Source organism: Pieris brassicae, chromosome 1 (genome assembly GCF_905147105.1).
Source record: "Pieris brassicae chromosome 1, ilPieBrab1.1, whole genome shotgun sequence".
Classification (NCBI taxonomy): Eukaryota; Metazoa; Arthropoda; class Insecta; order Lepidoptera; family Pieridae; genus Pieris; species Pieris brassicae.
Genome location: NC_059665.1, coordinates 9,462,099 through 9,486,518, shown reverse-complemented (window position 1 = coordinate 9,486,518; position 24,420 = coordinate 9,462,099). Strand labels below are relative to the sequence as shown.

Sequence of the window (24,420 nt, the reverse complement as noted above, 5' to 3'; positions counted from 1 at the left end):
ACGTTGGAACCAAAAACGAACTGTGTTTTCTTTTGCAACATGACCGCCATACACATCATTGACCCTTTGAGTCGTTTCCGCAGCACTAGTGCCACGGCGGAACTCGTACTCGTAAATAATGCGATACTTTAAGTTTTCCATTTTCTAAAATGAGTGACGCAAACAGAAAAAAACAAATGAATGACGGTCATCGAAGCACAAATACATGAGTAAATAGCTGTACAAATTTGAATTTGGAATTCCTTACCAAAGAGGAGAACATCGTGGTTGAAGTGGCCAGTACGAAATACGCCAATTTCATATGTAAGGACCTAATATTATATTGTACTGTCTTTTGTTAACATAGCTTTTACACATTAAGAAAACACTTTTTAAACGGATTGAAGCTATGTATTATTTTTAAAAACTTATAATTATTTACATAATTTAAATTAGAAACTTTTTTTTACCGGTGCGTGGTCACTGTGACCACACACGATGTAAAGCACGAAACGTCGGAAAAAAATTAAAATTTAAAATTATGTAAATAATTATAAGTTTTTAAAAATAATACATAGATTCAATCCGTTTAAAAAGTGTTTTCTTAAATATTATATTTATAATTATTGTGATGGCTTAATTATAGTCTGAGAACGGCTTAAAGTACTACACAAAATGTATATTTAGTAAAATTTTAATACTCGATAATTTATAGATACCGTAACCACAATTTATATAACATAGATTATGAAGAGAAAAAATTAGTTAAAGAGATTAACCTGAATCGTTTTTCAGTATTTGCATCTTAATTTGATATTAGCATAGTCCACGTCAGTCTGTAAGAAGTAGGGTGAGTAGTACAATTAAGCAGGCTATATTACATTCTTTTCCTTCGGCGTTTAACATTATTTAATTAATTTAAAAAGTAAAAGAAGCGTTAAGCTTTCTAATAAAAAATGTGTGCGTGTACTAGTGTACACTCGTACGAAGTGGAACTTCTTTATAACCTTATTTTTAGAAAAATGATCTACTATATGCAACTTTACAGACATTGGTTAAAACATCTTAAATTATATAAAGTAGATAAAAGGCTTTTATTATCATAGACATGAATACAAATCATACAATTATTTCATTTTATCTTATTACTACTAATATTCTTACAGAATTTAATTAATTGTAACAGAATTATTAGTATCGTTATTATTTATTTTTTGATGGCTTTGAATCTCTTCGAATCAACCGTGGTAGGGACAAGAAAAAATGGCGCGTAACGGAAAAATGTGACGCGTAACCGAAAAATGTCACGGTATTTTTTTTTCCAACGCCGATAAAGAAGTTCCACTTTAAAAAGAAAACGCTTCAAATTTTAAAATATAAATGTCCACCTGACCAATTAAATTTACCAATAGTTTTGAGGGATAGAACGGACTGCATTGTTCTGCTTCCGGTATTGCTTAGACTGTTCGTTCAACGAAAAGCATTCAAGATCCCGAAGTCACTGCTGTTTGAGTGGAGTTCACGAACTGTCCTCCGCCAGTAGTCATGAATTCCCCATATAATTTCGCTAGTTAACCGTGTCCTCAGTTCTGCATCAGAACTATATATTTGGGACAGGTTTAGGAAGACTTAAGAGACGAATGTATGATATTTTATTTGTTGTGTAGTAATTAAATTTCTTAAAAGTTTATGATAGTATGTAAGTTAGTACATATATAATGTATAATTATATTTACTAATACAGAAGAAAAAAAATATAATCTATGTGCGTTATGAAATATAACGTATTATAATTTAACGGCAATAACTTTATTATAGCATCCTTTAATGTCTATCTTAGCTTAAATAATATTTCCAATATAAAAGATAAAGTCAATATTTACAAAACGAGCCTTTGACATATGTCCTTTAGTCAAATTTAGTGTGAGTACGTATGTAATTTAGTATGTTTTATCCGTTCCTAGCGGGATCAAATATCGAAATAAACGTGGTTGCTTTGAAGAGAGGCGAATGGATATTGAACGGTGGCTTATATATTTAATTTCAAGTATACTTACGTAAAAAGACAATATTTACAAGCTGAGCCCTGCTGTCACCCGCGTTTACTTAATACACAGATCAGAGCGCGGTCATTATTTTGTTGAAGTACGTAATTACCTGACGATATCTGATTACTTTACGCCTTTATACCTATATAAATATAAAATATAATAAAAATCGTTCGAACTAATTCTGAGGAATGCGATACTGTAAGACTAGATTTTTATATATTTAAAAGATAATGCAATAAAATCACTCATGCCCAACAGGTAACCCTAAAATGACAAGAGTACACAACAAGTGAATAAAAAAGACGTAAAAACAAACATAAGAAATTAAGTAGGAAAAACAAAATTACGTAATTAAAAGCTCAAAAATTACTATAGGCACTAACAAATAATATAATGTTTATCAGTTCACTCAACGGACAATGAAAAAGGCCCGTTAACTAAATTAAAACAGCAAATCATATGTATCATTTTCAGAAGGTTAGCTTTGGGCATATGAAGCAACAATGGACGATGTCGCCTTACTGTCCTTGCCATCTAACAATTGTATGAAGGAAAAATTATCTGCGTACTCTAAGCTCGTTGTAGTCCATAGAACCAAGAATAAATATATCCAGGTAAACTACGTCAACTTTACCCGCAGCATCTACTAGAGGCATCAGTTACATCATCAAGTCCAATAGATGGGTAGTCGTACTACGTCCTTGTCCATACCCGTGCTGTTCATCGCAATTGAGTTGTGTAAGAATATATGCTGACCCAAAAACCTTCTAGTGGTTTTAAATTGTGCTGGGAAAATATTTGACCTTAGACAAGTGCTAAATATATGGTGGAGAGGCGCTGTCACCACCAACGAACCGTCTGTTTCTTCTCCTACCACATCCAGGCAAGAGTCAAGGTTGCTGTTATTCATCTCTTGAGATATACTGTTGGCCTGTCTCGAATTAATTTTTCCTTCGAATGGAGTAATAAACTTTAATATTAATTTATTCTATGTTAAATTTAATTATAAAAACTATTGTTTAGTTGGCTTGACACAACACCTTCCTAAAAATATCCACTGAATAGGCTGTGTGGTACACAATTTCAGTTTGAATATTTATGAATACTAAATTTTTATTGAAAAACACTTTTTTTTCAATGTTTGTACCCTTTTTACTTTATTCATGTTTATTTTTCATTACATTCTATGCTCTGACTGGGGAATACTAAATATTTGTTTGCATAAATTTAATCAATGCAAAAATATATATATACAAAAATAAAACCAATTCTTTTAATCCACAGTTAAAATCAACGCTCCGATTTGTCATTAAACAGGTGCTGCCAATTTTAATGGTTGAACGTGTATTGTAGGATTTAGAGCCGATTTTATTTACAATTGTTTTGTTGGAACACACATATAGATCAAATGTTAAGCGCTACTAGTTTTTTAAGATTAGCTATTTATAGATTTGTCCCGGATTTGTGTAAAGTTTACTATGGACTACAAACTGGTACTGGTACATTCCCATTTATATCCATGAAAAATATTTTATTTCATTTGAAGAATTTACCGTAAACTAAACACATTACATATATTATCGAGACGAAGTTATATTTGATTAAAGCTGGTTTCTAAAAAAAAGGGACAAAGTATAGTTAAAAAAGGTTCCCGTATTTAGTTTTGTAATGCTGTGCAGCGACCGATGAAGCACGTAGCCTCTGATAACGAGCTGTCACCTCTCTCGGTAACCTGCTGTCGTGCGTGCATTTATGCAAACTGCATAGGGTTATACACACGATTAGACTAGACTTGAATATTATTGTTTTTGTAATAAACGGCTCAAAAATAAGAGTTTTTCTTCCGACTTCAATTTTGTTCCCTTTGTAGTAGAGACTCTTGGGCCGCGGGTTCAAGTACACAGGCACGGTGAATGAAGTTGGCTCTGTTAGATAGTAACTGTAACCCCAGAGCTGGTGCAATCCTCGCTCAACAAATAAGTATCACAGCGAGGAAGTGCTACCAGCGTTAAAGGTACACTCCCACAAGGAACCAAAGTTTTTAAATTCGTTTTAAATATTTTTTATTATTACTATGTAGGTCAAGAAAATTTTAAATACTGTATATTTTATTGTTATGTTTAGTTACATGAATAAAATTTTCATGGAAATATTGACAAAATGCGTTAACCCTAGAGAGGTATACGGTGTGGTAGCTTTAATATTGGATGCGATGAGCCGCGAGAGAGTCCTTTGTGTCAAATCATGGCATTGGTAATGTCTGCTGATAATTTTAACTTAGTCAATTCACTGTGGTATTTCAGAGTACTTTTTGCTCCTTAAGATATAGTTTGGGTGATTCAAAATGGTATGTTAACAAAAGTACGTAGTTAGAAGATTTAATATTAAAGTAAATTGTCGTTGAAGACAAATCGTTTTTTTTTAAATTTGGCAAACCACCCCATTCCAAGCATTAAATATTTGGCCAGTATTTTATATGACTTTTTTAAATTTGTTTTCGTCAGCGCTCGATATCAGGACCCACATAGTATCATATCATTTTAATGGCTCTTGATTCAAAAATTATACTAAAGGTTTTTTCAGAATCATCTTATTTTACGCCAATGTTTTGAATCAAGGAAGGCTGAAATAAGCCTGATTTCTTTAATGACGGTTCGCAGCGTTTTCTGAAAGCTAAATCGTGTCCGGTGACACTTTACTTTGTCTGAGAACTGTTACTCCCGCATGCCACTATTTTTTTTCTTGCAATAAAGTTCAACAAAGCTCACCAAAAGAGAGTTCGACTTTTTATGAATTACAATCTATCCTATACAATAACAATGGATAATAAGTAATTTTATGTTTACTTAATATTCTACAATACTCGTGAATGGCTAAAACTAACTAAACTAATGTTCATTAACATTCTTAGTCTTAGTATTCTATAATGAGTGAGTAGTGTTCTTAATATGCCCCTATTACGTAAAGAACAACGTATTCCGGCTTCTAGTGAGTTATTGTAACCAAAACTATACCTGGTTACGTAACATAATATATACAATTATGGTTTGAAATTCAAGACATAAGTGTTAATTTTTGTAGTAATTTGTTATACTCCCTTTTAGGTCTGGGCCTCAGATTTCTGTATCTGTCCCGTCGTCATTTCTGATTAGAAATGCCTATTAGCAAGTACGTAATCAACCTTCTGTGCCAGACACACTCCGTCGACTGTTCTTGGTCTAAGATATTCCGGATGCCTCACGATGTTTTCCTTCACCGTACGAGCGAGTGTTCAATGCGCACAAAGACACAAAGTCCATTGTTGCAGAGCCAGGCATGAGAGTCGCGCCTAGAAATTACTAGGCCAACACTAGTCAATTTTTTATAATAAATAAACGATAAGTCTTCAGAATAGATAACGCATAATTTTTGCGTACTTCAAAATTGTATTAACGTGGTAAGCGGCCGGATGGGATGTCGTTAATCCCTTAGAAGATCCTCCCTTGAACAAGCAAAAAGATGGGGCGGCCGCAAAGCCGGCGGAAAATAATAAACAGCTCTAATACGAGAGCCTTTCATCCAACTTCGATTTTGTTCCCTAGTGGTGACTCTTGGGCCGTGAGGCTCAAGTGCACAGGCGCTAATTAAAGAGTTAAGTTGGCGCCTGGTAGATTGTACCGGTGAACCCAGATCTTTCCTCGCTCAACGAATAAGTATCGTAATATAGCTAGGAAATGCTGCCAGTGTTAAAGGTACACTGCCGCTGGGATCAAACTTTTAAAAATAGATTTAATTTTATTTTTATTATTATTACCATGTAGGGTAAGAAATTTGTAAATACTGTATACAGTAGGTTTTAATTAACTATGAACGATGTTTGATATTATTAGTTGGAAGCTATCTGTGAATATTTCTCCTTCATCAAAAAAAAACTAGCAAGGAAGGAAATATGAATTTGTTCCTACATAGCTTTACTTTTATGAGTCAATGATACAGATAATAGAGTCTACATTATCTTATATATTGTTGTGTGTTGAAACTTCATTATGATAAAATTTTACTTAACTATTGCAGGGACTCTTTATTAAGGCAATTTGCAACGGAATTCGCCCCATGATTCGGGCTACGTATTTCGTAGCTCGTAGTAATGCGACTCGTCATTCGTAGCAAGTTACGTCGTAGCTGGAACTACTAACTGAAATTGCTTCTAGTACTCAAAGACGTCAATTATATCTAAGGGTAGATTAATAATAAAAAAATAATACTAACCTATATTATGAGTAATATCATATAACAATTATATAATATGATTTTGGCCCATTCGGTGTCGAGACCCTTTTTCCGTGGGGTTCTAGCGCTATAAGGCCTTTTGAAGCGTTTTTTAGGGTACTTTTTTCGCGCACTACCACTATGTAGAACCCACTAATGTAGTTCCGAACCAATTTGACTTAAGGCTCTTCAAAACAAGAGAATACCAATTTTCATAAGGCTGGCAACGCGCTTACGAGTCATCTGACGGTGTTAGTGTGACGGCTATGGGCGGCATCACTTAACACCTTAAGACTTTTGCCTGTTTGTTCTGTCTATAAAAAGAGGTTTTCCGTATCTCCAGCATCTAAAAATACCACTTGTACAATTCCATCATAACAATATTCCCTAGTTTTTTTTCTAAATATCCTATTAAGTTTTCTAACACAGGTATAATTCAATATTTTGGTACTTGATTTTAAGAAAGATGCTTGGTACTGAATTAAATAAATTTTATGAACATTTATTATCATGCATAACATGAATTAACAAATATCTATAATGAAAAAACAATGATACAATTACACTGTAAAATTGCAACGAATAGAAGTTTATATTTTCTTTTAAAGTTAAGTAAAAATAAAACCGTACTCGATTAAATTACGCTAATGTATGTACATTAACGTGTCAATAACCCAAAAATGTTTTGTCACGTTTATTCATTTGCAAAATGACACGAGAGTGATAAGGTCGAAGTAGCTATTTGAGAATGTAATGAAAAATGAGCTTAATGTCAAGGTTCGTTTGGCACCTTTAATAGTTTACATGAAAGTTTATTCAAAGATCAATATTCAAGTTATTTTTTAACGTGTTTGTTACAGTAGATGGATCGAAAAAATCTTTACTTCAAATGGCCCAGTGCTAAAAAGCCCACCAGCGGAGCACAGATAGCGATAAAGAGAGAGAAGCGAGATGGAAAATAGTAGCAAAGATAAGAGACAAGTGGAATTTGGATTCCGTCAGAGGTCGTATTAAATAATAACATAATCCTAATGAAACCTTAATTGTCGTACTCGAATAAAGACTATTTTTATTTTATTTTTCACGTCAAGTCAAATCTAATGGCTACCAAAATTTGGTTAGTAAAATTTTTAAAATTGATGGAAATATTGAAAATACACACAATTACCGTTTTAAATTAACTATGTACTTGTGTAAACCCATAATTAATCTACAATATTGAAATTGCTCCTGACAAGTTCGTATTCAATCTGTTATATTGTTTCTAGTAGACAAGTAGGTGATCTGTTTTCTATGACTGACTCACGTTCTTGATTTTTGGGTTTGAGACGCCGATTTCCTTACGGTAATTGCCATCACCGTGGCAAGTGCTAATTGCGTACATAGAAAGAAAATTTCAGAGGAGCACATCAGTGATTCAAACGCTTTATCTCAGACATAATGATCGCACGCTTAAGCCACTAGGTCAACACTCCACTTATTTTATCGTAAAGCTTAGAAATAAGGCATGTTAAAATCTATAACTATTTCGAATGATTAAATCTCTAAGGTCAGCGTAATAGAGTTAGTAAGTAATTTCATGAAGCTCAACAGAAGTGGTCGTGTCTCTCGGATCCGGGCCTAATTGGTAATTTACGTCTGAGTCGCTCGCTACTTTTTCTGGGCTCACTATTAGTTGGAAGCGAGAGAGGGAAAGCTTATGTCACTTGTCCTTTGTTCCAACTATTCGCCAATACGCAAGCCATTTACCAGAATGGACGGCTATCACGACCTATTCCTAGATATTAATCTTTTTCTGGGAAACATTTTTTATTTAAAGAACTTGAGTTGCTATTAATTCCGATCAATCTCCATCCGTTAGATAGAAATAATAATTTATTATTAAAATAAAAAATAGTGATTATTTATAACAAGAGTTAGCGCGAACTATGATTGTATGATTAAAGAGCTAAATCTCATTTCTTAATTTTAAACTATATTTTTTTATGATTTATAATACAGATGCAGAAACCTGAGGCCTTTTAAAGGGTTAAAGCGCCACGGTATCACAAGTGGATTAAAACATTTGGATGATACGAGAAATACCAAACTAATTTGTGTGAAGTGAAGCATGCCAATGTAATATTTATGTTTATAAAGAGTAAACAAAAATGTTAGAGATTACAAAAAAATCTCAAAGAAACAACAGCTTCTATAACTACCTCTGGCAATTAAGGAGTACTTGGAAAAGACAAACTAGACTGCACTTTTGTTGTTTCTTTCAAAGTTTTTGCGTGTCGGGAACAATATAAAAGTTAACTTCAAGACAATTGAGTGTCAAAGAAGTCTTTTTTAAAACGAACATTAAATTATTAGTTATCATTGCGTCGTATGCTCCGGGCAGTTTAAAGTTTTTAATGGCATGTAAGTGATCTACTGTGAATACTAACAATTTACACGTTAACAAAACTATTATTATTTCACCGGACAATATTGCTTAAGATGTAATTTAACATTTTTCGAAAAAATAGCAACATTTCTTAACTATGAATAAGGTTCTTCAGTCGATTATATAAAAAATAAATTTTGTAGAAAAACAAGTTTGTTAACAGAATTGTTTTATCGAATTGTAAAAAAAGATTTATGTATTGATTGCCATTAATTTTCATTTAAAGATACTAACGAATATCACATAAGATTTGCAAGTAATTTCCAAGTGCTTTTATCATCAGAATTCTGAAACAGTAACCATTTAAGATAACAGTTTAGTTTTTATCTTTCAAACTTGAGTTGTAATTAAGTTAAGGAAGCTATAAACATTAGCGAGCTTAATCTTCAAAGTTGTGCAAATAGATACAAACGCGTGAGGTTCGCGCTCGATCACGGCTATACAGTTTCTGTTTATCTGGGTAAGGTCGTAATTTGTAGCAATTTGTATGTTATACCTTGTGCAAGTCCCGAGATCATCAATCACGGTACCTATAGCTAGTTATAGTCTACCTGCCTGTACGAACCAGATATTCCGTATTTTATTTTTATTACATACAATAAAAATTGGTTTGAAGTGCGTGAGAAGAGCGCATAATCCTGATGTTTACGAGAATCGAGTATGAGATCCGAATTATAAGGTAATAAAGGTGAAATAAAGTTATATAGGTCTAAACATATTCATATCTAATGAACCGCTCTTGACAGCAGTTGAAAGATGAGTAAAGCGGCGCGCATCGTTAGCGCTTACACGTACATTACAAGCGTGACCTTTAATATATACGCCGTGAAAATTTCATATCGTCAAGAGTGTCAGTTTCATACACTTATATGGTAAGGTGCTTAGGTAATATTTTAATTTATATTTATTTCACTTATTGATTTCATTTTTTATGGGCCTGGCTTTGTAATGAAAGAGCCAACATGATCGCATTAAAGGGGGTCGCTTGCGGATACTACCGGAACCTCACTGGTTTAGTCAAATGATATCTGTATTTTTGACTATATAGTCAACCTGTAGGTGGCAGGAGATGGACACATCTTCTTGTAAATGCTACTTAAAAACGTTGTTTATATTCATGTATATCGTTTCGTAAAAGGCTTTGTTAGCAAAGCCTCCATTGTGTGGTTTTATTAAATTGGCCCTTTAATTAATACATTGATACGTAGGCGTTCTAGATAATATAACGGGTGACGATGTATATGATTAATTATTATCAGATTTCCGTTGGGCATCAATTGACACGGAACTGTTGGTTAACCAATATGTGGTTTGTGCGTTCATAAACATAAGAATTAATATTTAATGGTATATCCTTTTACGTATGCAGAAGGTATAAAAAGTTTCGTTGCGGTTATTTAACAATGATCTTTGAAGTTTTAGTAATTTTTAATTAAATTACTGACTACATAGGTTATAATTTGTAAAACTTGTTTGTTTCATTTTTTTTTGTTTTTCTATATGTTTGGTTTAGTCGCAAATAATAAAATAATGTAATGAATATTCTAGTTTATAGTTTGTCGTTGGCCCGAAAAAAACTCGATTAGTATAGATCAATAATTCAATAAAGTCAAGTAAATTGAAATCAACACCCCAACAAACCCAAACAAAGAATTCATTTGTAGATACATTTTACTTCCAGTATTAATGAGATTTATCAATTATCTGTTAAGCTTGGAATTACATTAATGAGGTTTTTGTATTAAAGTAATAAAATGTAATTTCTCGTCTCGTTGTCAATAAATTTAATATTTTACATAAACCCGAAATCCTTTGGCATGGGACAGGTGATCTTTTGATGCCACTCCTTACCATTACCACGTAGTTGATGAGGCTTAAAATCAATTACCTAGCCATTTCCTTTATCGTATGAGAGAGTTGCCCATGAAAATATGACCCGAGGTTAGAATAGCACGTTTCACTACTAGACTAATACTGGTTCAATATTCGTGTTCTGTAAAGGTCAATTATCGAACGCACATGCAAACTTACTTCACCCTGCGCAGTGGTTGTCTGATTGGTCAGCTTATCCACTACTTGTAAAGAATAAAAAAACTAAAACTAAATTTAATACACATAACAAAAAGGATATTTAATAATAAGGATAAATAAAGTGCTTTTTGAGTAGTTTATATTTAGGTTTGCGTTGTGTATAATGTGGTGTAATCAGTGTTGGTTTAAAAAAAACTATATTCTTTAATTAGGTATAGTTCTCTAATCGTTATAAGTTTTGTTTCATTGTACAATTTTGAAGTTGTCAATACTGATTAACAGTAAGTATTGTCAATGTTGGTAAAAGCGTTTTAAGAGAAATCCCAACCCTTTCCACCCAACACTAGGCTAGGTTAGGCTAGCCTAATCGAATAATCGGCATTCATACCCACTTCATACTTAAGTTCTGACTTTGGGTCTCGTCTCTTAACTTCTGGGGCTTCTAGATTCCATCCTGCATCCCATCTGTTTAAATTTGGACTTTCAGTCGGGAAGCTAAAGGTTTGTTCAGCTACAGCTCCAATTATAACTCACGACGTTATATCTCGTTTGACATTACTTAATAAACAGTACATCATTAAAACTTGAAAATGGTATGAACGAAAATATATATTCCATTGTTGTGGTTTGTATAAGTGGTTAGCTGAGTGTTTATACATATTTTATAAAGTGCGTTTAAGATTGGATATGAAAGGAATAATTATTTGTTTTTGATAAAAGTTGCGAATGTGGAAATGCCAATTTCGGCCTTTTGGACCTTTACTTATCAAAACAATTTTTTTTAGGGTTTAACCAAAATGATATTCAAGAGATTTTGAAAACTATAATTTAATTACAGTAAGTAATTAAACTATAATTATTTTACTGTAATTAAGAAATTTATTGAATGTATATCTTTAAAAAAAACTAAAATCAATTGTGAAAACTATTTTTATAAAAGAACAATTTTGACATATTTTCAAATTGTTTATCCTTACTTGAATTTAATAATATTTGATATGTATACAAGAAAAAATATAGTTATGAAAAGCTTTTTATGGCTTTCCGCTACACGAACTTTTAAACAATAAATATTGCTTCTTTGCAATTACATTAGCGGAGATTACCCACAAATAACAAAAAAGCTTCTGAAACATGTTTGTCGAGAAGTCTTATTAAATTCTAATTGTTTCTGTTTTGAGAGCAAAATTACAAAAGCCTATTTTTCTTGTTGACTTGCCCGCCATTAAATCCGAGACTTAAGAGCTCGGCGGATGCAAATGTGCTTTGCTTGTAAAAAATTATAATAAGATCTTGTTGGACTTGTAGTATTTCCTCAATTTTCTGTTTTTAATCCTGTTACAAGAACGTTTGTTGAGAAACCGAGTTAGTGTAATTATACTATTCTACATGGTTTTTGTTGAGGCGCCAGATATTGCGATTTGTCTACATTATGTTTATAAAGAGGTCCGATTGTATGATTGATTGTTTCAAGAAAACCTGGGAACTTTATGAAATAGAACTATTTTTTTAAATTGCTAATTGTAACTGGCCACGAAACGGTCAGGTGTGATCAATGAATAAGCATGGCTTCTTATATGGCTAATCATTTGTTATTAATTCGTAAAATAGTTACATTGTTTACTGTTAGAGGCGCCGGTGTAGTATTGTTTTGATATTTTTGTTTTATGTTGACGCATTGGAACATAGCCTCCAATGGCAAAAAGTCTCTAGACGCAACGAACGCGTTGATGCGCTTTTTCACACGTATGTAACGTTCGTTGACTGTTCAGGTGAGCGCGCGCATCCATCGCAATTTCACTTTTTTATGTCACTCTATCGAAACAGATGTGATTTGTCATTTGAACTCTTTATAAATTTGATCGCGCGTTGATTTGCGGTGACGTCCGTTACATGTGAACAACGCCTTATGTGTCACAGACGACTCAAGAGACGCTCTTAGCAATCTAATTCGTGCAAAAGATTTGTTTTATGAAATGTGTAATTACAATCGGGCCAAATTCATATTGATTTTCACTGGAGTAACCTTAACAGTTGTAAATGTTTGTATCACTTAGGGTGACAATAGAATATCACATGCTTAATTAGCAAATCGTACACCACAACAATATAATTAGTCCTTTGGTACCACGGTGAGGGTCACCGCTCTGTGGGAAGCATTGTTGTTGTTAAAACGAGGTCACACATACCAATTTAATTTATTGTCTGTCCGATGATCACGTTATCTGTGTATCTGGAAAATAGCTTAAATCAACTATGTAGATAGTACATCAGGTATGTATATATATCTTACTGCTAGTAAGAGATTAAACCCGCCTTAGAAATTAGTGTATAGTAATACTGGCAGACATGCTTATCTCATAATATGTGGTCACAAATCATGGTGAAGGTGAATGGCCCAGAATGGTCTTTGGTTTTTAAGTGCCTCGTCAAGGTGTCAACGTAGGTGTAAATGTGTCTAGTACTAGCGTCTGGTAATAAAACAATTGTATTTACTTGAATATCGAATGGAACGAAATGAACTGGACCGTTGGTTTCATTATGATACGCATTCCGCTTCAGACTTGTCAGCGTGAAAGATGACTCCCGCAAGTCCAATACTTTTTTGACATATACACGGTATGGATAATTAAAAATTAAAAATGTGACTTACGGTGTCAGGAGCCACCAGGCAAGTGGCCGTGGCACCTCAGTTATGGTTAGTGCTGCCCGTCCCAGAGACCCTCCGTCCACTCATGCAAGACTGTTGTTCTGTAGACAAATTAGTTAATTAATATATCATACATGAAGATTAAAGAAGTCAGAAAAAAACTTTTTCGCTAAATTAACAATATCTCGGCATACAATGTATTAAAGAAACATTAATTCTAGTTCGTCAGTTAATTATAAGAGGTTTCGAAAATTTCCATAAATCTCCTGTAATATGAAAATTAAAAATTTTTCTTCAAAGAACAGTTTACAATTTTGGTATGGCTTGGCATTTTTCATCACAAAGATGCCTAGAACAATCGTTGTATTTGAGACAACGGAAGTGTAAATGTTTAATGTGTATCTAAGACAAGAGACTTATTTTATATTTGGTCTAAGAAAGTATGACCATATCTCTGCGTTCCGTAAGTGGCTAGGCTGGTTACCCATTCGGCAGAGACGTGATGCTTCCGTTTTCCATCTCTTATATACTATCCTGTTCGGTACTCCTTTTAAATTTCTTCCGTCAACTATATCCTTTAAATCCCATCTCATAACTCCCTTCTTGGCGAATCTTTTAAGGTTTTTGTAGTGAGGCAAAAAAAAACCTTCCCGTCCCTATTCACTTATCTTCTTCTCTATCTTTCTTTAAATCTCTACTGTACAAACATTACCAGTCCTCATCATATCCCTAACTTTCGTATTAACTAGTACTAAAGGTAAAACTGTTTTTAAATAATCGTGATCCATGTGCACTTTTTTAAATCATTGTAAAATAGTCAATATATTATTATATTTCTGTATGCAACGAAGTTTTAATAAATAAATAAAGAGTGTGTCGAGCGGCATGATCCTGGGAATAAATAAAAGGTTTCCTTAATAGCTTAGTACAGTTTTTAAAGAAACTCTTAACTATTATTTATTCTGGTTATATCGTGTCAATAATTGAAGTCGTAGATTTGGCTTTACAAAATAGCGGCTGTTAAGTATCTCTGCTAATGTAACGGTTCCTTGACATTATATGCATTAAGGACGCAATTTTACAATATTATTGCTAAATGATATAGGCCTATTTGTCGCAATATCACAAACAAATACGTAACCAAGAACGAAGATATACAAGCTGTATATACACTTTATTTGCTTTTAAAAGGCTCAATCAGATGTGGAAATGCAACTACCTCATCCCTCATTGATCGGTTATAGGAATACTAATATTGTTCTCCCTTTTATCTTAATTAATAACATTTCATAGCCGAGTTGCGCTCCGTGAATTTAATGTTACTCATTAAGTTATATTAAAAATATTTAACGTTACTTATTATAATATCTGTAGAATGATGCTGTTAAACTAAAATTGGATTATAATTAGTTAATAATAAATTACTCTAAATCCGGTAGCACTTATCGACGTAGAACTTTCGTAGCACCGTACACTCATGCAAGTATGACTTAAAATATTAGCAAATTCATTCGTACGTTGACAGTGACACTTCAGATAAGTTGTGTGACGTTTTGTGTCAAATGTGTGACAGTGCATCTGCTAGGGCAGATATGTTTGCCTTGTCCCTTTGATCTCGACAAAACGCAATTTAGCAAATACCATATAATTTAAAAAAGCCAAAACACAACCAACTCCAAAATACACTTCAAATTATTAAATAATAATATTCCTTATATGTATTTTTGGACAGTTGCTTGTAAGTAAGTTAATATTGTACGTATAAACACATTGTAAACAATACTAACAAATAATTGTACAAATGTATTCAAATTATGTAAATCAAATAAGGATAGTTTCTATTAAACTAATTGACATGAGCAATGTACGTTATTGCTCTACCAACATATTTCCTATCAAATTGCATTAACAATATTTGCGTAAGTTACCAACTATGAGACATAATAAACTATTATATAAAGTAACGTAGTAGGAAACATAGTTAATACTGTTAGTTTAACAATTCGGCAACAACTTGAGTTCAAATACCAGGTAGATAAATAATGCAATGCAATTTTTTGCATAGTAAAAATTTTAATTGAAGCTCTAAGTTATCAAGTTGTTATTGTTTGAATACACCCGTGCGTTAAGTTATCGGTTCTGCTTATTCCCGCGCTTTACCTTGTATGTCAAGCGTACATGATAATAATGCAGCGTAGCAACTGCTATATTTATTTTTGTAATTAATGTTTAAATTCATTAAAATGTAAATAAAAGTTATATTGTGGACTCCGAGTCACATAGTCGCCTGAGTTTGGAACTTGAAAACATTGTCTCATGATTTATGTTCTATGAATGCTAGTGTTTTTAATTTGATTTTTTATCTTCTTCTTTTTAATATTTTTGAGGTTATATTTCTTTGGGCGAGTTAGGGAAAAATGACAAGAGTAAATTTTCGCGACGCGCACGAACACCGTCACAAAAAACCGACACCCTAAAGTTAGCTATAGTCAACATTTTAGTTGATTTGAAGTATATTCTTTTTGCGTGTTAAGTAAAAATGATGACAGTAATATTCTTCTCGTTTTTTCTACAAACGCAGAATAAGGCGAAAGATAAAAATTTTGAAAACATTTTTCCAAAAATAACGTCAAAGAACTTCTAACGCGTGTACACACACGTTTTTTATTTTATTTTAATCAGTGTTGCTGGCGACAGAAACTTAAAGCTGATATGAGCCCAATTTTGATTAAAGGGAATGTATTTATATTTCTTTTATAAACATTTGTCCATAAAAAAATATTACTAAGTAGGTTAAGAACATTATAATACTGTATATTAAGATTTTCTTATTAGGTTATGGTGATAGTTACTGTACATGTAAATTTAATACCAGTCATATTTTTGTAGTGCCAGTATCAAACGAGCTAATCTTAGAAGAAAGTTACAATATTGTAGTAAATATTATATTAATAGTTTAAAGGTATATCCAATCATATAAAATATAAATTATAAAATGTAACAGTACATATCACGATATCAAAGCGTTGAATTCAATGAGGGTTTTAATAATAATTAACCCATAGTTTGTTTTTGTTATGACCTATAATATCGTTAACGATGTAGTCACGTGTCTGAGCGCTAGCTGTCATTATTGTGTCATAAAATTTCTTAATATAATCTAATTAATGAAGGCAATAAATACGCTCTTTGGCTTATTTATTATCTTCTTGTACTGAGACAATAAGTTCTAAAGGGGAAAGTATAACTTTGATTTTTTTATGTAACAGGGAGGAACTGCTGCCCAGGCTCACTTAATGTTAAGTGATACCGCCGACGAACAGACACTCACAGACGAACAGACAGAGCCGCAAGTGCGTTGCCGGGCTTTTAAAAATTGGTACACTCCTTTTTTGAAAGACCCTAAGTATTATTGGTTTCACATTGTAGTGGTGCGGTGGAGCCAAAACTGCCTTAAAAATAGCTCAGTTGTGGAACAACGTACATAGAGGTGAAATGGCACTAAAAAGCTTGGTCTTTATTACATCAGTCGAAAAAGGGAAAAAGCTAAATGAATCTAAAATGAAAAATTCAGTTTGTAAAGAGTGCAGTGCAACGTCGGACTATTTATATTTAAATTTTGCAACATTAAATTTTTCTTTTTGAATCATTTCAATTTATCTATGTTGAGAACGTTAGGTTAAATTTTAATATTGTATTTTTTTCCGCTTTGGGTGAAACCATTATAGAAAATAAACAGTGAATTTTTGGGCTTAAATTAACACGACAATTAATTTAGACATTGGATATTAACAAAAAGGTGTAATAAGTTTGAGCTCTCGTATTATCGGCGACATTGTGAGAATCCCTAACGATGTCGTGTCCGTCACTAGCTTCACCCCGCTGATTGATTGTGGCGACTGGCGAGAGAGAGGCTCTATTGTGAGAATCAGCCAACTTCGATGACTTGGCATTTTTAACTAACTATACACTACACTCTACTTTGTCCACTAACAAGACATTTTAACTACTTCAAGTAGAGTGCCACATACTTTCCTTTTTAGCCGGCGGTTGAAAATGATACTACCGTCGCCATTTTGAAATGTCAGTGTCATTGTTTATTTTCTGTAGTTTCTTGTTGCGTACAATAAATAATTTTAATATCTACCAAAATCTAATAAAAATCGAACTAAAATGTATTTTCTAGGTATCTTAAAAGATATTATATGAATAGCACAGGTACCAAAACCTGTCATATCAGTTGTTCCTAAGATTGTGTCACATTTATTGAAGCCTAGAACTGAATTTTGTTAATAGTAGTATACATTGTTTAATTAAGACATTTCAATAAAGTATTAACTTGGCCAAATTATTTCCCTTATAATGGTTATTTTTATTTATTGGCAATACTAATATCCATGACAGCGACGCGGCCTAGAAAAGTATGTAGCACTGTACCACGGTTCCACTGCGTCAATGTAATATAAATCGTAGAAAGCTAGCTTACTTATGTATCCTTCTAATTGCAATACGTCAAATGACAGTTACCCTTTTATAGATAAAAATGTGTATAAAATGCAACTTCAAGATGCACTATGGTTAATGGATTCTGTCGGTGTGATTTGCCAGGTAGAAAGTAAAACTGGCACAGTTTTGACGTAGGCCGGGCGGTAGGGTTTCTGTTATTACTTAGCTAATGAACGTCGCGCGACAACGGGACATCTTCGGCTTTGACTAATAAGTTCTTAATAATTTGAACACAAAACAAAGCTGAGTGTAAATATACATAAAAAGGATTACTAATTTTCTAAAAAGCTTTACCTCAATTAAGGAGAAAGTTTTCAAAATTAATTAGTATGATTTTTTTTAAATTACAACACTATGTTTAATAATTTAATCTTCTCTTGCTTTAAAGAAAACCATGCCACAAAATCAGGATATAGATTGACACTTGTTATTGACGCATTTACTGCATGTGAAAAATTTGATGGTTCTTCTAGGGGAGATAAAACAAGGACAAAGAGATGAGCCCGTTATAATAAAAAACTCAGTTGACTGATTAATAGAACCTCTTAATTTAAGTTGAAATTATAAACGTGTTCATAGTAGCTTGTTGAGTAATACATAATAATAATTACTCACGTAAAACATAAATTTTCATTCATCGTACTTTGGCAGTCTCTTACAATTTTAATAGAAATTTAAAAGCATTTGTATTAATATTTTTGAAATACTACTCTCGACTCTGAGATGAGGAGTTCGAACTCCAGCTCTGCTTCAACAGATTTTTATTTCTACGCTCATTTGATATTCCATTTTACCGTAAAATAAAACGTAAAAAAACGTGTATCTAATATTACAGGTCTTCCGCGTTCAATGTTTGTTCATATAGCATTAATAAAATCTGTTTTATTAATGCTATATGATGCAAAATGTGTCTTTGTCCTATCAGTTTACTCACGAGACTATGGGTTATACATAATAGAAAAAAATATTTTACGCGAGCGAATTTACACGTTATTTGATCTACTACTAATAAGAAGCAGTTCTTATTAGTAGTAGATCAAATAACGTGCAAATTAGCCTGTATATATGCATATATAATAGTAAAAATAGAAAATATTACATATATTAAATATTTTTGGCCTGCGTCATATAGTCACTCTGAGGCGCTATTTTATAAAACACTTAACCCTCGACATATTTATCACAAGTGACCAAGATTTTTAATTAAAAGCAGTTTAGCCTTGTCTATTTATTTTGCTTTATAATTTATGCTGGAAATATTGTTTACTCGTTTTCTTTTGTTCGTTTAAAACGGTTTTTCATTTATATGTTGGTTGAAATTATAATTTGTAATTTAAATATCAAAGTGTTAATTTACTAAACCACAGTAACATTGAGCCTTTGTAAATGATGGAAATCGGGGAACAGTTTGTAAACATTGTTTGGAACTAATAATCCTTCCAATTCATTAAATTTAATTAACAACTTAGATTTCGTTATATTACGAATCTTTTGTTAGAATTTCTATACAAACTCACTCTCACTTCAATAACAGGTAAATGGATATTACTAACCTTGCAAATAAAATTTACTTTATTTCATTTAAATCCTGCTTTATCAGCTAAATTACTAAAAATAAACGCATTAAAATAATTAAAACCGGGTGTTTCCGCGGCTTGACACTTAACGCTAGTGAAGAATTTTGGCATTTTGTTTTTCTGAATTCGCACAAAAAGCAACTTTAGTGAAATTATTAATGAAAATCACTTTTACCTATAAAATAAATAAACTCAATGACCTGTATGTAGAAATTGGTCTTACATTAAAAGCTTAATTTCAATATCGGCCGTTGCGGCTTCCATGACGATGTTTTTACCGACTTTTTTCGTGCCATTCCACACCTCGCCTTACTAAAATTCTTATGCATCATACATCATCACTACATACATAATTTTTAATACTACAAATTATGTATGTTAACTATCAAATTGATATACGACGTCGACTTTTTGGATCTAAGACATGACGGTTTCCTTACGATGCATCACCGTACGAGCGAGTGTTAAATGCGCAAATAGATAGAAAGTCCATTGGTGCACAGCCGGGTTTCAAAATCAAAATCAAAAGTTTTTATTTCAAATAGGCCTTTGCAGGCTCTTATGAAACGTCTAGTTGCACGGTTCCAAAAAGTGGGTCTCATGGAGAAGAACCGGCAAGAAACTCCATGGACACTCTTTTCAACAATGGTTTAGCTTACAAAGACTCGGTTACAATAGTAATAATCGGCTGAGAAGTTTATATAATGCAAGGTATACAGAGATTCTATACAATGCAAAAGAAAATTGAGTGTTTACTATTTGTGTAAAATGAGATACACACACTTGCACAGCGCAAGTTGCCAGGGAAGCCGCACATGCAGAGATGAATTAGCGCCATACATTTTTATCGTCAACATAGTCTTGGATTTTATAATACGCTTTTTTAATTAGGATTCCTTTGATGACGTTTTTGAACTTTTTAGTCGTAAGATCAGTTACACACTTCGGTAGCCTGTTGTAGAATCTGACACAATTCCCAAGAAACGATTTATTCGATTTTGTTAATCTGTATTTTGGGACTATACTATTTTATGCTTATTCCTGGTATTTATAGAATGAATAACACTTTTGACAGTGAATTGATGCAAATTTTTACGAACAAACATGATATTCTCTAGAATGTAAAGGGAAGGCAACGTGAGTATATTAATTTCTTTAAATAATTCTCTCAGAGACTCGCGGGGGCCAAGATTGTAAATTGCACGAATTGCCCTTTTCTGGAGAATGAATATGGCATCTACGTTTCGAACCTACAACCTAAGGGATGTGATTCGCGCGCTTAGCCCACAAGTCAAACACTGCTCTGCGCTACATGTTACTGAAATATAAGAAGCAAATGATTATGATTAGAGACTGGACTGGCAATGTACATTGTTATTTTCATTTGAATCTTCAGTCTAATCACAGTTTGTGAATATCGACGTGCCGTAATCACTTTGTCAAATGATGCCTCGTTACGTCACAGCTGGCTTGTTGCCACTTTGCCTTTAGTGTTCATTCAATAAAACCATTTTATAAGGCGGATCAACGCCTATAGTAGATACATATGATTATATTGGTACCTTGGTATATGTCGACGTTTGGTACAAGTACAAGCAGGAGTGAGCTGTTGTTATTCGTAGGATTCATGTAATGCTCCAATTTTAGAAAGAAATAAAAATAATTAAACTTTTATAAAGCTGTACCTTTTTAACCTTTTTTAAAACTTTTTTTTACCGTTTTAGAAAGTGAAACTTATTTATCGGCATTGGAAAAAAATTAACCGGCACATTATTGGGTTACGCGTCACATCTTTCCGTTACGTGCCATCTTTTATCATTTTTATTTCATTATCATTTATCATCATCGAAGAGATTCAAAGCCATTAATAACAAAAATATATAATAACGATAACAATGATAGTAATAATTCTATTTCAATTAATTAAATTCTGTAATAATATTAGTAGTAATAAGGTAAAATGAAATAATTGTATTATTTATATTCATGTCTATGATAATAAAAGCCTTTTGTTAAACTTTACCTAATTTTATTTAACCAATTTCTGTAAAGTTGCATATAGTAGATCATTTTTTCCTAGCTCAAATACTTGTTGGAAAGTTTTATCACATTATATTTTAAATTCTGTCATGATCCTGTCAGTGTTTGCTGAAAACTTCACCAAAACTGTGTTAGCCCATATAGTTAAACCACGTTGTAATATGGCTAGGCCATATCACAATTTTACCACTTTTAAATGGCTATTAGATAAAATGATGTGCAGCTTTCGGTATGTTTGCGCCGATAATGTAATAATAATTTATTCCAACACACATAACACAGATCAAATTTAGTTAGTAAGTACAAAGTAAGACAAATTAGTCTTCATAGTAGTACCAACATCAACAAAAAATAAAATTTAAATAAATAAATAGACAGCCTACGCGTACACTTGTCTCTGAGAGTAAAAACGTACCAATTCTGCTGGCAATGTGAGTGTCCATGGGCACCTAACATCAGGTGAACCTTCTGCTCGTTTAAAAAAGATAAAAAAAAACAAAACCATTCGAATTAGTTTTAGTACATTAGTCTTAAGTAAAAAATGGAATATAAGAATAGTGCCTTCCTCTTCATAGATGCTGTAAGTAGAGTTATTGGCCACTTAGATTTAAATTACTAATTAGTTTTAAGATAGGCTAGATCGTAATGTTCAATGATGTCTAACTACAAAGGCTGTAAATGCTGTTATAGCCAGAATTCGTCGAAACCCCTTTAGAAAGCAAAAATCTTATCGCGAGAAATGAAGATTACCGCTAGGATTCTGTCGCGTATTATAAAACAAGACCTGAAACTCGGTGCTTATCGTTGATATACAGCATATGCCATAAATCAATCTTTACAACTAATGAGAGTGGATCGATCAAAACGCCTTCTGTCGCGTTACGCGTGAAAAGCACAGAAATATCCTCTACCGATGAAAAAATTGATAGATCTTGATTGAGAGAACACTACAAAATGATAAATGTATGCTCACAGTTCTAAAAAAGCTGCTCAAGTGGTCGGAAAGGTACAACGTGGTCATCATCATGAGTCAGTGAAGGTTTGACAAAGTTATTTTTGTGAAAAAGGAGTGAAAACTTCAGCCAAAGTGTATCAAGACATAGTCTTGGATCATGTTGTGAAACCTCTTAGCAATACGCTTTTTAAAAATAAACCGTGGACTTTTCAGCAAGATTCTGCACCCGGTCGTAAAGCCCTAACTACCCGGACATGGCCTGCTCTAAAGGTAACGGTGATAATGAGTCTCTAAAAAAACTTTGGAGCCAGCAGCAGCGAAATTTCTCTTGGAAGCAGTGCGTTATCCATAGATTCATGGCCAAACAGATTAAAGGCCCGTATAACAGCCAAAGGTGGCCATTCCGAATAAAATATTTTTTTACTCTTTGCTGAGACTTATAATATGTAGTAGTATGTACTTATAATAAATATGTAGGTCTAAATGTTAATAATATTACATTACTTCATTAAAAAAAATACATTTTCATTTGTCGAAGTTGGCTGGGCTAGTTATATAAGATATATACTTTGGTTTTTCGTAATTCATATTCCACGCATTTTATCTACGCATCAGTATGATTTGCATTTTTCTAGCCGATATAAGTCGCTTACCCTTGGAAGTCCGTAAAAGGATATTAATATTAATGAGATCACATGAAACTTTGCATAAACAAACAGACATCCGGATGGTTTAACGATAATACGAAAATTGTAACTCATAATAAAGATATAGTTTCCGATCAATAATAGTTTTCTATATTAAACTAAATCTTGAAAGTGGCTATGACTCAATAATATGATCTACGAACGAGCGAGATGTTTTTGTAAGATCAGTTATGTGATCATAATGGTAATATAGACCGGCTAACTTCTTGAGCATTAAACAAGGGAGTAGGGGAAAGTTGTCGCAACGTATACAGCGCGGGACACAAACGTCAACTGATTTACCAATCACGCGATCGACACGTCACTGATTTCATTCAAATTAAATTTCAAACAAAACATGAGAATGTAACTTAATTCCCAACTGACATTCCAAAAGATAACTTTTACATATTCTTTTGAAAGACGTAATGTTTGGAGGTGGCAGGTTGTCCCAGCATTTAGTTACATTGTATCGAAATCAACCACGAAAAGTCGCTGTTCTATGTTTAGGGACAATAAAATGATTACATGAATATTAGGCGAAAATAATACGATTGTGTTTCCAAGCATTAAAACAGCCCACCCCTAAATGTAATTAACTGGAGACACCTGCGCACGACGGAAACACTGTTCACTTACATACTGTTAATATTAACCTCTGTTGGTATTTCTGTCATATAGTTCGGTGATTTTACGAAGTTATCGTTTTATAGTAAGTGGTATGTACAGATGTGTTATTGAAGAAATCATACGAGTGTCAATATGATTGTACGAAAGATCGTTTGTAGCAAATATTATACTGAAAATTTATAACATTTAAAGAGTATTTTTTTATGTTAAATTGGCAACTATTGTTGTGCTCACTTCATGTTTGTCTGTATGCTTTGGTCAAAAACAAAGGTTGATAGTTATATACTGGTAAATATAGATTACATATAATTCCTAGTATTCTGTTGTAAAAAGACGCCCTATTGTTATAATTTCATTATATTATTTGACCTTAGATTGCAATCAGCAAAAAACCTTTATTAACCTTGTAAAGTCTAGTAGTATAGCTTACAATTCTCAACTCTAAGGTCGGTTGAAGCTCGGTTGAATATCAATCTGGTATGTATTCAAATATCTGGTGAAACTAGTGAAGGTAATATGAAAACTAGTAGGTCTCAGATTCTGAGGTACGAGAGTCATTTTTTACGCCAACCTTCCATTTTTACCCTTAAAAGTAAAACACGATGGTCAATAACAAAAAGAATATTCATGAAACAAATA

At 32.8% G+C, this 24,420-nt stretch overlaps 1 protein-coding gene across 3 annotated transcripts in view; it reads right to left on the bottom strand.

The window, feature by feature from the left end:
- Positions 1 to 24,420, bottom strand: part of LOC123713374 (FMRFamide receptor-like) — a 75,116-nt gene that overhangs the window by 12,400 nt on the left and 38,296 nt on the right. For 2 of the 3 annotated variants that reach the window (XM_045667010.1, XM_045667002.1), the window contains exon 2: positions 13,391 to 13,488. The exons of the other annotated variant lie outside the window; for it this stretch is intronic. The gene's annotated coding sequence lies outside the window, so the exon portion shown is untranslated. The remainder of the gene's footprint in view (positions 1 to 13,390; positions 13,489 to 24,420) is intronic. 3 annotated transcript variants of the gene reach the window in all.